We start from the raw sequence: 16,559 nt of genomic DNA, 5'->3' as shown, positions 1-16,559 counted from the left end.
TGTATTTCGAGTCACATTGCTACTCTTCGGTTTATTTTATTTTTTCACATCAATACAGGGGAGTTGACAGACCTGGAGGGCTCCAAGGCAAGTTGGGTGCAGTTCCACACTCCCAGAATGGGTGAGGCCTCAAGTGGAAGTGGTGGGGCTGGAGTGGCTTCAGTGGCACCTGAACCAAGTCACATTCTCCCATCCAAGCCAGCCATCAGAGCTACCCAAAGTACACCTTACAGGACTCTTGTGATGCTTTAAAGGGTCCTGTAAGGGTACCGGGGCTCTGGCTACTGCTGCTGCCACAGTAGTAGTGACAGAGGCAGTCAGGAGCCTCAGGCCCTTTTGAATTACCAAGATCCGGGGCAGTTGCCCCCTTCCTCCTACTCTCCCAGTCAGCAGGCCTGCATCAATGTAACAGTAAAATGTTAGTAAATTGAAATAAAAAGAAACAAACTGACTTTATGGGGCACATATAATAGTTTGTATATGCCTCTCCTCTTCTACTTACATACACTTACACAGTAAATGAGGTTGCTACGATTTAAGTATATCTGAACAATACTAATGTGATTCACAAGTTCATAGGAAACGCCAGGTGCCCTGCTACACTGTGCTAATACATATGTTCTGAAATTCAAGGCAAATAGAGCACATACCTCAGAGTATCAGCACTTTAGCCCATATAAATCAGTTGGGCAAAGTCCAACTTATTTCACAACTGCTACATCATTTTTTAAATGAAATAAAATATTTGTAATTTGATCATATCTAAAAAAACCGTTTTAATACATATTACTACGAGATAATATAGAACAAAACTGATAGATACTGTGAAAATTAGTATCATTTAATAATATGCTATATTATTTAAAACTAACAGAGATCAAAACATTACATTACAACAGCTCGCACTGACAATCCCTTTGCCAAAGTAGCTGTCAACTGCACAAAATTAATAACAGGTAGTGAACAAGAATTACTAGACCATCAGTTTTTATGCACTGTAATTAATGGTCTTGTCACAGTGTCCATGGCTGATCCCAATTTTTGGAAGTTTTTAACCAAATAAAGCTTAGAGTCCTGTATCCCCTGCACATCCAAATCTCCAAATGATGCCAGTAGGAATTTGGTTTGAGTAAGGAATGGAGGGTTGGGATAAGATGTAACTGACTAAAGATTGAAACTCAACATACCATGCCTGGGGGCTTTTTTTTTTTTTAGAAGTTTTACAATTATTTTTCAAGGTAGCAATAGAAGTTTATTGTTCTGAAGACATTAATTCGAATAATATATTTTAGAGGAAATATTTTAAGAGTTATTTGGCAATTTCTATTATATTAAAATAAAAATGTTGAAAACAAAAAAGTTGGTGTATAAATCAGAATGTGTGATGAACTGTGTAAATGTAAATAGATCATTACACAGCTGGATTAATAAAAGAGAATATTCTGCAGTGATGGTTCTGTAAAATATTACAGAGATCCACAGTACTGGGCCTTCTGATGTCAAGAATTAACTGGCAAGCATTGGCATTATAGTTCTACAACTAGGATCTGCAAATGTCATACTAAAGCATAATTCTGTTTTCAGTCACTAAAAGCATTCTGAAACTTTCTCATATTAGGTTGACATTTTTCAGGACTAGTCTTTGCCCAATGATAAAATTATCTGGACATTTTGAGTAAAAATGCTTCAGCCATTTTTGAATGAGAAAAGAATGAAAAAGGCCTTCTTCCATTTTTAAAAATCATGGAATCATTTCTGTACAGAACTAAGAACAGAATGGCTGGTGGCAGAAAGTTCAATCTGGCCTAGAAAGAGTTGTTAGTGATGCCTTTGAGCAAATTACACTCTTTAGTCCAGCAACATCTGTGGTCTGGAATGATTTTAGTTAGCTGGATACCCACTAATCATGGGTTTTGCCTAGTTTTCTGTGCTTTCATAAAGTTTGTTTACAGCCACCAGTCCTGGCTCTCAGTGTTCTGTGCTGTTATTTAGCTCTAATTTACCCCTAAATGTCTCCTAAGAGCCCAGTAAGAAGTGGAAGTGTTGGTAATGCTGCTAGACAATATTAGCCTCCCATAGTTTGGCAAATTCTCTGGTTCAGCACCAGTCAAGTCCTGAGGACGACAGATTAGAGAGGTTCAAGCTGTAGCAGTAGCCATGGAAATGTCCACACAGCTTCCTTGCCATCACCTATGAAGTCTAAATGTTCTATGCTAAGGATTTAAACTAAGGCTATGTCTATACCGCACCTGTTTTGTGCAAGATATATGCAAATAAGGCTAAGCATGGAATATGTCGAGCCTTATTCGCATAATTAATGAACACCTGCTTTTTACGCAAGACACTTTTGTGCAAAAAGGAGCCATCTACACAGCTCCTTTTTGTACAAAACCCCCCTCTTGCGCAAGAGCTGTTCTTCCGCATTTTTTTCTGGGGGTTTAATGCAAAAAGGAGCTGTGTAGACGGCTCCTTTTTGCACAAAAGCCTCTTGTGCAAAAAGCGGATGCTCATTAATTATGCAAATCAGGCTCAGTGATATTCCATGCTTAATCTCATTTGCATATTTCGTGTGCAAAACGGGTGTAGTATAGACATAGCGAAAATGTTATACATCCCTGCTTTGAATCCTTCCCTGATAATCACCCTTTGGTAATGTAACCTTGAGGCACTGAAACTGCTGACAAGGGAGACTGAAGTTTGCTGTACAGACTTAGCTAAGAGGCAGTTTGCTTTTAGCTCATGTGGTAGCGGCATATGGCTTTAGCTCTAAGGTTGCAAGTTCAATCCCACCTGCCAACAATCAGGGTCAATTGGCTCTACAGAAGGTAGTGGGGAATTGTGAATGATGCATAAGGAATGTGAATATGCAGAGTCCATCTAAAGAAAAAAATCTCAGTTTCAAGTAACTAATTCATTTCTTCCCTGTGGGGTCCTCTATATATCTTCGCACCTGGGACAGATCAATAGGCAGTCTCTGATCCAGGATGGTGGGACCTGGAGTTCTAGTTAAACAAGGAATGCGGGACTGCTGTACCAACTTTTGCATTTCATCTAGATGCCAAGGCTAAAGACTAATGTTTAGCAAAATTTTGAAAAATAATTCCACATTGCTGCTCTGCATATTTCTATCAGAGGAATACGACCAGAGAAAGCCATGCAAGCTTACTTGGATCTACCTGACTGAATTCTGATGCCTTAAGGAATGGATTTATAAGCTTCATAAATGTCTAATAGCCTTAAAGACTGTCTAAATTGGTTAGTTATGTCTAAATAAAAAAGATAAATGTTCTCCTCATATCTAATGTGTATAATTTGGCTTCCCTGTCATGAAGATTATTTTTGGGAAAATGGTAAAATTATGGATTGATTTATGTGAAAATCAGACTATTTTGGGTAACAACTTGGGATGAAAGGAGCTTCAGAGGGTAGCCGAGTTAGTCTGTTACAGAAAAAAACAACCAATGGTCTGGTAGCACTTTATAGACTAACAAAACATGTATATGGCATCATGAGCTTTTGTGGGCACAGCCCACTTCTTCAGATGATCGGAGTTATGAGTACAGTAGGGGATATGAAAACTCAAAATAAATAGGAGACGGGTAGGGAAGGGGGGACAAAAAGAAAAAAAGAAAAAAGGAAGGGGGGTGTGAGACAGGGTATCATTCAATATCTGGAGAATGGGTACTTAAACCTAAGTAGATCAAAGTAAACAGATAGATGCTAAGACAGCAAGGTTACCACTCACAGAGCTGTTAGCACCTTCAGTGGTTATGAAGTAGGTATTCTTATGAAACACAGTAAATGATAGATCAGCCACTAATTTTCAGGGCTCTCCAGCCGCACGGTTCTGCGCATGCGCAGATCATTCTGTGCATGCGCAGATTGCTCTGCGCCGGCTCTTTTGGGTTGTAATCTACTTTACATTATTTGTCAAGCCTTGCTAATGCTGGTAAATCACCTTTGCTTCTAGCAGAAGTTATTGCCACCCCCCCCCCAAAAACAAACCAAACCCCAAACCAAACCTGTATTTACACAGTGATGAAATAAAGAACAGCTCTCCAGTGAAGTTCAAAGGGGGGGTCTTGTTATTTGTGCTAGTACAACCTTCAGATCACAGGAGGGCATAGGAGTTTTTATTGGATGATACAAATTAAGGCCTTTTAAAAACCTCTTAATTGTACCATTAGTAAAAATTGATTTTCTTTCTACAAGTACATGATATGCTGATATGGCTAAGAAATGAACCTTAACTGAAGATAATGAAAGAGGTGTCTTCTGAAGATACAATAAATACTTTAATAAATAAGTAATTGACGCTGTATAAAGATCCACATTATACATGGAAATCCACAATAAAAATGTTTTCATTTAAGACTACAGCACACTTTCATGTGTATTCTTTTCTATTATTGAACAGTACCTTTTGTACTTTTAATGAAAGTCATTCTTCTAGCCCATCTAACGGTTTATTCCCCATACAATCAAGTGAAGGGACTGAAGATTCAGATGATAGTCTTCCTCTGTTTATTGTATCAAGTCCCATACTAGCAGTAAAGGTTCCACTAATCCTTGGGACTGATTTATAAAATCCAGATACCACTAGTATCTGGGCCATATTAGAGCTATTTAAATCATCCTGGCTTTTATCTTTCCCTGAATAAGCAGAAATGGGGGGGGGGGGGGAAGGGGCGGACTTCAACATTAAAACCTGATCCAAGTGTATTAGAAAAGCATCCAATATTGATTCCTTATCTCTGCCTGTCCTGGAACAATATTTCTTACATTTCCTGTTGTTGCTGGTTGCAAACAGGACTATTATTTGGTTCCATCATAAACTGAAGCTGTGATTGACTACTTCATCCTTCAAGAACCATTCGTGCATCTGACTGGATGATCTGCTCACATGACTTACAAGGGTGTTCTGCTCCCCTGCTATGTGAACTGTTATTGGATCAATGTTGTGTTCTTCACAGTGCTCCTAAAGACTCTTGGCCTCTCTGAATAATTTCATAGAGTAAGTTCTTCCTTGCTTGTTTAGATAGTATAGCAATGACTTACTGTCTGTTGCTACCTGAACTAGTATGTTTTTAGTTGAGCTAGAAAGGACTTTAGAGCTAGTCTGATTGCTCTCAGTAGTTAAATATTGACACATCTGTTCCTTTCCTTTGGTAACCAAAAATTTTTGACCAACAATTCATTGGTTCAGATGGACTCCCCATCTTGGGATAGATATATCCATTATCAAACTGCTGATGTAGGAAGATTGAAAAGTGTACCCTCTAAGGGTGCATCTACACTGCACCCATAGCTCGAAATAAGCTATGCAGTTGGAGCTACACAAATTGTGTAGCTTATTTCAAGTCAATATCGAAATAGCTTAATCCGTAATTTGGTGCTGTCTATACAGTGCCAAATTACAAAATAACCTTCTCTTCTGATGTGCCCTGCCTGACCACCCGACAAAAATGTCAGTGAATTGTCCATGGTGGTCAACCAGGGCCTGCAGCACCATAGAAAAGTAGCCCTTGTGATTTATGTATTGGGCCGCTTGATGCTCCGGTGCACAGATTGGAATATGGGTTCCATCGAGGGCTCCACTGCAGTTCAGGAACCCTAGGGCAGCAAATCCGGCCATGATGGGGCCCAGGTCACCCAGGCGGATGAACCTGTGCAGCAGGATGGAAATGAGGGCCCTCACAACCTGCAAACGGAGACAAACAAACACAAAAAACAGAGAATGAAAGAGGGGGTGCCTGAGTCCTTGGGTGGTACTTGACCCCCTTCCATCGCCTCTCCCCCTCAAACACCCAAGAAGCCACTCCATATGAGGCCACTCCTCCAGCAGCAGAGCTGTGTGAGGGTGGGACTGCAGACCCCCCCAAGGACTGGGCTTCCCTTCACCCCCCACACCTCCCAACCTTCCTTCCCAACTATCCCTCTCCCTCCCTCGTGCAGGGACTGCAGCCCGAGAGTGCCTTACCTCCATGAGGATGGCCCAATGGTGGACTTCCCCACGCCAAACTGGTTGCCCACCGACTGGTAGCTGTCAGGGGTGGTGAGCTTTCAGAGGTCGATAGTGATCCACTTCTTCAGGGGGATGGCGGGCCACAAGTGGGTGTCATGTCTCCGGAGGGCGAGGGTGAGCCAGGCACACAGTTCCAAAAAGGTGGCCTTCTGCATGCGGAAGTTTTGGAGCCACTGCTAGTCATCCTACCACTCCATGACCAGCTGGTTCCACCAGTCCGAATTGATGTCCAGCCTCCAGAAACACCTCTCCATTGTGGGCTGTGGTTGCCAGAGTGTAGCTCCCACACTGAGGGAGAGGGCCCAAGAATGAGCTCAGGGTCGAGCTCGGTCAGGACCAGGAAGGCAGCTGGCACAAAGTGCTGCAAAAACTGCAGTATGGCCATGTGGGGCCATCGCATACCATGGGGCAGCTCCAGCTCCATGGCACCAAGAGAAAAGCTGTGGTGTCCAAAAAAGCACGGCAACCACAGCAGGCACTGGGAGAGCTTTTCTGTCCCTTGAAGAGGTAGCAAGCACGCAGCCGAAGCAGAGAAATGGCTGTCCACGGGCGTGCTTTAAGCGTGTGTCTCTGTAAGGCTCTGGCACCAGCACTCAGAAGCAACTGGTGGCCTAAAGCCCTGGCTGAAGTGGTTCCGGGTGGCCTTTTATGTGCACTAGTGTCCAATCAGTCTGGATGCTCTCTTTCGAAAAAGCAGTTCGCTTTTTCAATGTGCTTTTGTGTGTGGAATAGATCATCCAAAAAAAGCTTCTTCCAAAAGAAGCCTGTAGTCTAGACGTAGCCTAGGAGGGTGGTGAAGCACTGGAAGGGGTTACCTAGGGAGGTGGTAGAATCTCCATCCCCAGAGGTTTTTAAGTCCTGGCTTGACAAAGCCCTAGCTGGGATGATTTACTTGGGGGCTATACTCAATGACCTCCTGAGGTTTCTTCCAGCCCTAGGATTTTATGATTCTGTATTTTGAAATAACTGGCTTGCTGTTAAGAAGTGGGATAGCAATTTCAGGATACCTGTAGTATCCTGAAACAGCACTGCAGTGCAGACATAGCCTAACTTGTCTCCAAACTGTGGATAATGTCTAAATGAATTGGCTTAAACTCTGTGTCCTTGTCTCAAATATGATATTTTGGAGGAACTGTGGAAGACTAAGATATAAATTTTCATTTATTATTGTGTGTTTTAAATTTTTTCCTCTATTATAGCTGGTGTTGTGGGTTATAATTATGTTGAAGCAGGAAATAATATACGCTTCTCTGATTATAATAATAATTAAGTAAAAGAGATGAAGGAATGTGGAATACCTGTGGAATGGAGTTGAATATGGGCTCTTCATTGTATTATAGAAACCTATAGATTTAGCAGTAGATCTTACATTTTTCACCTTCTCTAATACTTCATAAATCTGAATACTAAACCTTCTTGAAAAGGAGAAATGAGAGATGTTCTTCTCTGGTGATTCCCAAGGGGTCTTTGGAAGAGGCAGTGGTACTGACCCCTTGAGGAAGCAGTCAGCCCTCCTGCAGAAGCTGCAACAGGAGAGGGGGAAGTAGCAGCCTAGAGTTATAACAGAAGCTGCAGATGGCAGCAGAAGCAAATCTCAGTTCAGGTGCCCCGAGCCAGTGCAGGGGCCTGAAGCCCAGCTCTAAGGTTGCTGAAGTATGGAAGTGACCTGACTTCTATGCTGCTCTCCCTCCAATAATAACTGAGCAGGGGAAGTCCCTCTTTAGCCCACCTGATTTCTGGGCGATCACATTTCACAGGGAGGGCTAATTCCATAGTCTGTGACATGTTTTTCATGGTTGTGAAATTGGTAGGGCCCTATTAATGAGACTCTGTGCCTTACAGTGCTTCCATCTTGGACTGGCTCTGTGTAATGAGGCCAACACTGAGGATAGCTGCATATATTTCCTGGGTACTACAATTAAGTTTTTCTGAAATGGGACAGCTCTGGAAACAAGAGTTTGTCACTGATCCTGACCTTTTCTATTTTTGGATCCTTAGTTCTCTCATATTCTGCTGCATCTGACATAGAAGCTAAATCTCATTTCTTCCCTGATGAACAGTCTGGAGTCAGACTTACCGACAAAGTCAGTCTTTGAGAATGGACCACCATTGTCAAGCCTTCCTGAAATAAAATTGCCTGGAGCCTGTTTTGTCTCATTATCTTTGCTTTTGTGGGAAACATTGAGCAGATCCAACTGAGAGAGAATATCCTTCCCTCAAACGTGCCAAGCATCTGGCATGTGCCTCTGATGCTGGAAATATCAGTAGCCATGGGACACATCTTTTAAATATAGGTTTTTTAGTCTTGTAATCTCTTATGTTATCCCTTTAACTATCTCTAAATTCAGCTATGTAACCCTATGTACTTATGTAACAGATATAAGTTGTCAAACTATTATGGATATAAATCTCAGACAGCAACAATGTGACTGTCCAGCAGGTTGTGATTGCAGTAATTGAGGCAGTAGAGCACAATGCTCCTTTTAAACCTTAGCCTTAGAATGCTTGGAGTTTCAGTAAGGGAGACATGAGGATGCTCTTACAGCCACTTCCTAGTACAGTAGATTTTTTTTTTTTTTTTTTTACTGTTCATGCAGCATCCCATGCATGAGAATATGCAGAGGACACTCAAAAGAAGAACAATGGAAGTATTTTAAAGGGACCTGCCTCTATCTCTATGATGTTTATCTTCTCTATCCATACTATGACTACGCAAATCTGTTTCTCTAAACTACCAGTACTAATCAAAGGATACCAAAACATTCTGCATAAGTGGTAAATTCTTTGGACACTGAGGAAACTGTGCTCTTACACATCACTTACCTTTGCAGAAAAATGCATGACTTCTTACAGCTGTGCTGCAGTGGACATTACTAAGGCTATAAAACATATGTTTCTCCCAATTTTGTTCATATGAGATGATCCAATGAGTGAAGAGATACCAACTTAAGATGGTCCAAAGATTGAGACAGGTCAGTATTCTCAATCATATCAGATCTGAACTTATCTAAAAATAAAGCTATATATCAGGGCTACTCAACTTTGGAAGCCCAGGGACCACAATGATACTCACAGCACATGCCAAGGGCCGCAACTTGAGTGTGGCTGCATGTACATGCAAATATATATGCAAATATATATGCAAATATATGCAAATAGCTTCTTTCACACAATACCCTGGTGCTCTTAGCACCTCCTGCCTGGGGGCTAGAAATGCCGACACCCTGTTCCCATCTGTTCCAGCCAGCCCCATCCGCTTGTGTCTTTCAATGCTCACCCCACCTGGGAGATGCCTCGCCATCGTGGAGCGTGTTCCCAGTGGAGACCATGTTCAAAGGATCCCACCCACAGGCCATGTGTTGAGTAGCCCTGATATATATAATATCTAAATTTGCTGACTTGAAATATTCATAATTTTTCACTTACTACTGGCGTATTCTGCAAACTGTGCTCATTCTTAACTGGGCAATGTCACCTTTGAGTTGCTTTTCAAATAGAAATAATATTTTACATTTAACGGTGCCTTATTTGAAACTATTTCAAAAAACTTCACAAATTTATGCATCTCACAACTGCCCTGTGGTCAAGAAAGCACTATTATCCCTTTTTAAAGCTGAAGAAACACAGGAACATTTAGGTTAACTGATTTGCTCAAGATTTCACAGAAAGTCTATGGCAGGGCTGGAAGTACACAGTGCTGGTCACTGACATGCCATGATGCATATTTCTAAACTGTTTATCATGGGCAGTGCAACATGCTCCTATGTATAATGTGCAGAACTTGAAATTCTAAGGGGGCAGTGTATATAGATTCTATAGAAAAGAGAAGGTCTAATACTGCTTTCTAACAACCACCCTTTGCCATTAAAAGAACATCATTTTAAACCCTAGAAGGAGTGCCAGCTAGCCTTACTAAAGAGGGGCCTGCCATGAGGAAGGTTCAGCACAAAAGGGGGAAATGGGACACAGTAGAATATTCAAGATTCTGAAAATTCCCTTGGTGAAAAAATAGCAGCAAGATTATAACACATGCTCAAAATTTGTACTTAAAAGAAAGTAAAGAGGTAGATATTATAACTCAAAATCCACTTCAAAGTTAAGTGTTTATACTGTGGTTGGGGCTGAATACTCTTAAAGTTATATGACTTAATCCTGATGGATCTTTCTTAAACAATGTTTTATGGCTACTGGTGACACTTAAGCCTCAGGTAAATGAGTTAGACATTAGAATTGAAAGCATACAGGATATTTTTTTTAACTGCCTGGATAGATCACATGCAGTGTGCTGGAAACAGAAATCAAGATAATTAATTCTAATCCATTTATGTGCTAATGATCTGAACATAATATGTATGAAACTTCCAGAGTGCTTCCAAAATCTATCTATACAGTAAGCTAATAATATAATGAATCAAGATTACGCTACTTGGCTACAAGTTCAAATACTGATTTGTGAAATGATTAGTAGCAGAACACATCCAGCTTTTGCTTATTTTATGATGATGTATTAACATACTCCATATAATAAAGTGACTAAAACAAACTAACGCTTCATCTTATTTGCTCAGCTTGAGATAATATGATACCTAAAATATAGAGCAACTTAAGAAGTAACGTTGATTTTTTTTTTAACTTGAATATACAGTACAGGTTGAATCTCCATGGTCCTAGACTCTTTGGTCTGGCAACATCCGTGGTCTGGAAGGACCATAGATGTTGCAGAATGAGAGTCCCAGCCACAGAGGTTGCTTGTGGCTGACAGCCCATAGGGTCAGTGGCCTGGGGGCAGGGAGCTGGGCCAGTGGGTTGACACCTGGGGGCAGGAAGCCCTGCCAGTGGGAGAGCAGGGCCTGCCATGGAGGAGCAGGAAGCCCTGCCAGCCAGGAGCACAGAGCCCTGCTGCAACCAGAGTGAGATCAGCCCAAAGAAAAACCCTGCTGGCCAGGGGGCACGAATCCCTTCTGTGGCAGGAGTGAAGTCAGCTAAAGAGAATGCCGGCTGGGGCACAGAGCCCTGCTGGCCGGAATTGGGCAGCAGCCAAGAGAGGAACCTGCAGAGAGTGAGGCTGGTGGCCTGCAGAAAAGTCCCACCAAGGGCAGCAGATCCTAGCAGGTGTGCTGGGGGTAGCACTGTGGCCAGAGCTGCAGCCAGGAGGAGACCGCCAGGAGAGCCTGAGGCCTGACCTCTTCTCATCTGGCAAGTTCCCTAATTCAGGACCAGTCTGGTCCTGAGGGTGCTGGACCAAGGAAGTTCAATCTGTATTTTGATCGTAATTAGGTTTTTAACTATGTGCAATCAATTAATAAAAAACACATGGTGCTTGGTGCTGCTCTGATGATGTCCCAAAAGCAACTTTAAATGGCCATCTACAGAATATTCTCATGAACGGGAAATCCCAGGGTAGCACAGAGATTCTATAGCTGCTCTTATGCTCTTCATTCTCCCACTCATTGCAGGGGGTGTGGCCAAGGCTCTACTGCCAAATTGGTCCTCAACTATTCAAAGATAGCTACCTTAATTTTATACTGTCAGGTTGCTCTAATTTACAAATGGTGCCAGGATTGGGGAAAAGAAAAGCTGGCTTTAAACCACTTTCGAGGCCCTTATTGAGCTGCATAGAGAGTGCCTTGACCACAGAACTATTTCAGGAACTTAGAATTATTTAACACTATTTATAGCAATATTGACTGATAAGGAATTACATTTATATTAGAATTTTAGTTTTAACTATGAATTTCATTGTTTTAATGTATCCTTTATGAAATGCTTCCAACCATTGTCTCTGGCCATGTACATTGTCTTCTGTAGGGTGACCATATTTCATTATGCTGAATATGGGAGACTTGGTAAAATTACTCATATACAAGTGAGTTCAATGGCAGTGAATCAGAATTATGAAGTACAAACATTCAAATTAACATCTAGTTGACTTAGTCCCTGTTAAAAAGAAATACTGTGTAGTTATGGATTCTTTTTATTTACCTTATCTTTATGGCTTTAGGGCTCACGTGGGTGGAGATGAGACACAAACACACTCCCATACACTGCTTTTACACAGGGGAGGTGACTGACTGACCTGACCCTTCCTGCCTGCTCCTGGCCTAGAATTGGAGGATCTTGGGCTTCCCTTAGGTACTGGAAAAAACAATAAATGGTCTGGTAGCACTTTATAGACTAACAAAACATGTAGATGGTATCATGCGCTTTTGTGGGCACAGCCCACTTCGTCAGATGACCAGAGTTATGAGTTTAGGATGTGCACACCCAAACTAAATAGAGAGGGGAAAGAGAGAGGAAGGGGAAAAACAGGAAGGGGGGTGGGAGACAGAGAACTAGAGGGAATCAGTAAGTATCTGAAGACTGGGTAGTTAAAACAAAGCAGATAAGAATCAAAGTCAATAGACAGTATCCTTCCTGACATGGGAGTCTACACAAAGAGCTGTTTGCACCTTTAATGGGTGTTAAGTTGATAGTGTCCCAAACAGCTGTCATCATGATTGAGTCCATTAGCCTGTGAACTGAATTTGTGGATGAACTCTAATTCCAATTCTTCCCTGTGGATATGGCTTGTAGAACTGGTTTGTGACAAGACTGCTACCCAAAGATCTTTTAAACAGTAATTCAGAAGACTGAAGTGTTCCCCAATAGGTTTCTGTATGCTTCCTTTATGTATATCTGATTTGTGTCCATTGATTCTTTCCCGCAGAGACTGTCCAGTTTGTCCAATATATATAGCAGTGGGGAACTGCTGGCATTTGATGGCATAGATCTAATTACTGGTGCAGTCAAATGACCTTTTGATTTGGTAGCTTATGTTGTTGGCTCAAGTGATGAATTTGCGAGTATAGATATGTGTGCAAAGTTGGCATCATTTCTGGTTGCAGTGCTAAGTTCCTTGAGGCTTATGATGTGGTTGTGTGGCATGGTTACTGGAAATAATTCATTTCAGGTTGGGGGGTTGTCTGTAAGCAAGAATAGGCTTTTCTCCCAAGGCCTCTGAGAGTGAGGGATCATTTTCCAAGATGGGTTGTAAATTGTATATAATGCGTTGGAGGGGTCTGAATTGTGGACTATAGGACAAAAGGAGTTCTGTTATTTTCTCTTTTGGGTCTGTCTTGAAGCAGTTCATGTCTGGGTACTTTTTTGGGACTGTCAATTTGTTTTTTCACTTCTCCAGGTGGGTATTTCAGTTTTAGGAATGCTCTGTAAAGATCCTGTAGGTGATTATCTCTGTCTGTGGGGTTGGAGCAAATCCGGTTATATATTAGGGCTTCGCTGTATACAATAGACTGAGAAATGTATCTGGGATGGAAGCTGGAGGCATGAAGGTAAGTGGGTAGCGGTCAGTGGGTTTCCAATATAGGGTGGTGGAAATTTGTCCACCATTATTTAACTGGACTGTAGTGTCCTGGAAGTAGATTTCTTGTGTGGATTGGTCCAGTCTGAGGTTGATGGAGGGGTTGGAAGTTGTTGAAATCCTTGTGGAATTCTTCAAGAGTCTCTTTTCCATTGGTCAATATGATGAAGATATCATCGATGTAGCATAAATAAAGTAGGGGTGTTAGTGGGCGAGAGCTGAGGAAACGTTGCTCAAGGTCAGCCATAAAGATGTGGCATATTGTGGTGCCATGTGAGTGCCCATGGCTATGCCACTGACTTGGAGATAGAAATTATCTCCAAATTGGAAGCAGTTGTGAGTGAGGACAAAGTCACAGAGCTCTGTAATCAGGCTGCAGTGTTGTTATCTGGGATGGTGTTCTTGATAGCCTGTAATCCGTCTTCATGTGGAATGTTGGTGTAGAGCATGGGTTCCCAAACTGGGGGGCATGCAGAAATTCCAGGGGGGCATGAGGCAACCCAGCCCCCCCCATCAAGTTTTGCTGCCCTGCTCAGTTCCTTTTTTGGGAGGGGAAGGGCGTGAGGGTTTTTCAAAAATCAGAAAGGGGGGTGTGATGCTGAAAAGTTTGGGAACCACTGGCATAGAGGGCTTCTACATCCATGGTGGCTAGGATGGTATTTTCAGGAAGATTACTGATGTTCTGAAGTTTCCTCAGGAAGTCAGTGGTGTCACGGAAGTAGCTAGAAGTGCTGATAGCATACTGGCTCAGTATATATATACTGACTCATATATACTGGCTCAGCCAATGGCTGTGGAAGAAGGAAGGAGCCTGCTGGCCAGGCTGTTGGTAAGATAAGCACTCCACCTAGGAGGTGGTTCTCCACTCAACACTGGGAGTGGGATGTGTCCTGCCAGGGGGGATATGGACGAGAAGTGGGGGACATGTAAAGGCATCATGGGTAGGCAGCAGAGAGGACATGTAATCAACTGCTGCCTGGCAGCTGCCTGCAATCACCAGGCATCACAGCTCACAGGGCGCACCCAGAGCTGACTGGAAATGGGATGGGGGTACTGCTAGCTGAGAGCTAGCATGCAGTGGGAGCTTTGCTGATGAGATAGCAGGGGGAGTACCAGCACTGCATACTGCAGCTTTGCCCTGCCATTAGTATTGTACTTCTATCCCCAAATGTCAGCTACTAAAATCCCTCACTCATTGCTGGTAGGCAGATGACTGGCATGCAGGGATCCAGCCAGCAGCAGGATCTACCAGACCTGATGGGAGAGAGAAAATATGTGCAATTTGCCTGTTTGGGTTTTGTTGTTGTTTGTTTTGTTTGTTTTTAAGTTGGGACACCTGCAGGCTAGCTTAAATACAAGACTGTCCCTACCTAGTCTTCTGGGAAAGACTATAGGCAAGAGAAAATAAACTACTGAAATCCTGTAAGATTCTCTCAGAGGGAAAGTCTTCTAGATTTAAAAATACAGCATGCCTTCACTTGGAAGAAGAGAATTCACGCTTTGAATGCAAGGCTTTAATCCTCTTATGACACTTAATACGGAAATCAGAAGCTATCCAATAACAATGCTTGCAGTCTAAAATATGAGAAAATACACAAAATTGGATGGTGAAAATACAAGAACTAAGTAGCTCTGAAAGGTATAATGAGAGATAAGTACCTGAATGGTATAATGAGCGATACGAATACTGAAAACAAAAAGTTGTATAATCAAAATTTAATGCAGCGTACCTATAAAACTCAAAATCTAACCTTCCTCAGAAGACTCACTCATTCTTAGTCCCCTTACACAACACTAACGTCCGGGACACAATAAGCACAATAGGCTAACTAAGGTGTTTATCATGAGTAAGCATTTAAAAAAAATAATGTTTTGATTCTCAGAAAGGATAAATAGCTCCACATCACTTAAATGAGAGCAGAAGGTGCTCAGCAGCCGAGTACATCAATAATCAAATAAATCTCTTCTTAAAAGTACACAAAATTTGGCCAGCTTATAGACTATGGGACCATAGGGAGAGGAATGCAGTGATAGGAAAGGAAAAAGGATGTATAGAGCAGTAGGAGGCTAAATATTTTTTTATAGGAGAAAATGTTCTCCATGTGAACATCAATTTGTAGAATTAACTGTTCCAGGGTTTCTCTCTAGCTGGCTAGAGTAAGAAGAATTCTTTTCCTGTTGAGGACTGATTTCCCTGTTTCCCTGGAATCCCTTGACTGAAAAACTGTGCATCTGGTCATCATTTTAGCTAATCTTCTTTACCCTGGGGAAATATTGCACAAGTCCAAACTGGGTTTCAGTCGTAAGATTTGTTTTGGGGAGGCACTATATTTACATGAGCCCTTGGCTATGTCTAGACTGCAAGCCTCTTTTGAAAGAGAGCGTCTAGACTGCACGCGGAACTTTTGAAAAAGCAAGCTGCTTTTTCAAAAGAAAGCAGCGAGTGAGTCTGGATGCTCTCTTTCTAAAAAGCCCTGTTTGCTTTCAAGAACGCCTTTTTTCGAAAGAGCACTTTCAAAAAAAAGGCGTTCTTCCTCGTGAAATGAGGTTTACCGCCGTCGAAAGAAAAGCCACGTTCTTTTGATTTAATTTCGAAAGAACGCGGCTGCAGTCTAGACGCAGGTGAAGTTTTTTTGAAAAAAGGCTACTTTTTTTCGAAAAAACACCTGAGTCTGAACACAGCCTTGATGTTCACACTGGAAATCTGTCCGCTCGGGAGAGGAATGGAATAGTGACGGTGTTTGCAAAATAACTGTAAACATCATGGGGGTACCCCTGAAATCTTACTAGAGATATACTTATCAACTATATAATTGCTTTGAAATACTAACCAAAAAAGAGTTATACAATTGTTCTGAATTAGTGTAAAGATATTATTATAACAGCAGAAAAAGAATCTCATCACATTCATCATAAGAGGTATTGACATAGCTTACAGGAAAGCTCAAAATATTAGAGGATGTATTTGTACATATATATTGTAAGAACATATTCTATTGAGAGGGGAACACTCTGAATGTCATTATCTATGGATTTAAGAACCTTGTAAATTTCCAATCAATCCTGAGCTCATCACTAAATGCCTCATGGAGTAAACATTTAAAGTTCTCAAAACTCATTAGGTTAATTAGCTCTCCAGTTCTCTATTATATATATATATTTTTCATTTGTACTGCT

General features: G+C 41.7%; 1 protein-coding gene across 3 annotated transcripts in view; it reads right to left on the bottom strand.

Moving 5' to 3' along the window:
* The window catches only part of CFAP47 (cilia and flagella associated protein 47), a 665,273-nt gene that overhangs the window by 124,169 nt on the left and 524,545 nt on the right, over positions 1-16,559 (bottom strand). The gene's annotated exons all lie outside the window — the stretch shown is intronic.

Source organism: Pelodiscus sinensis, chromosome 1, assembly GCF_049634645.1.
Source record: "Pelodiscus sinensis isolate JC-2024 chromosome 1, ASM4963464v1, whole genome shotgun sequence".
NCBI classification, from domain to species: domain Eukaryota; kingdom Metazoa; phylum Chordata; order Testudines; family Trionychidae; genus Pelodiscus; species Pelodiscus sinensis.
The sequence above is the reverse complement of the archived record's forward strand: the minus strand, read 5'-3'. Positions and strand labels throughout refer to the sequence as shown.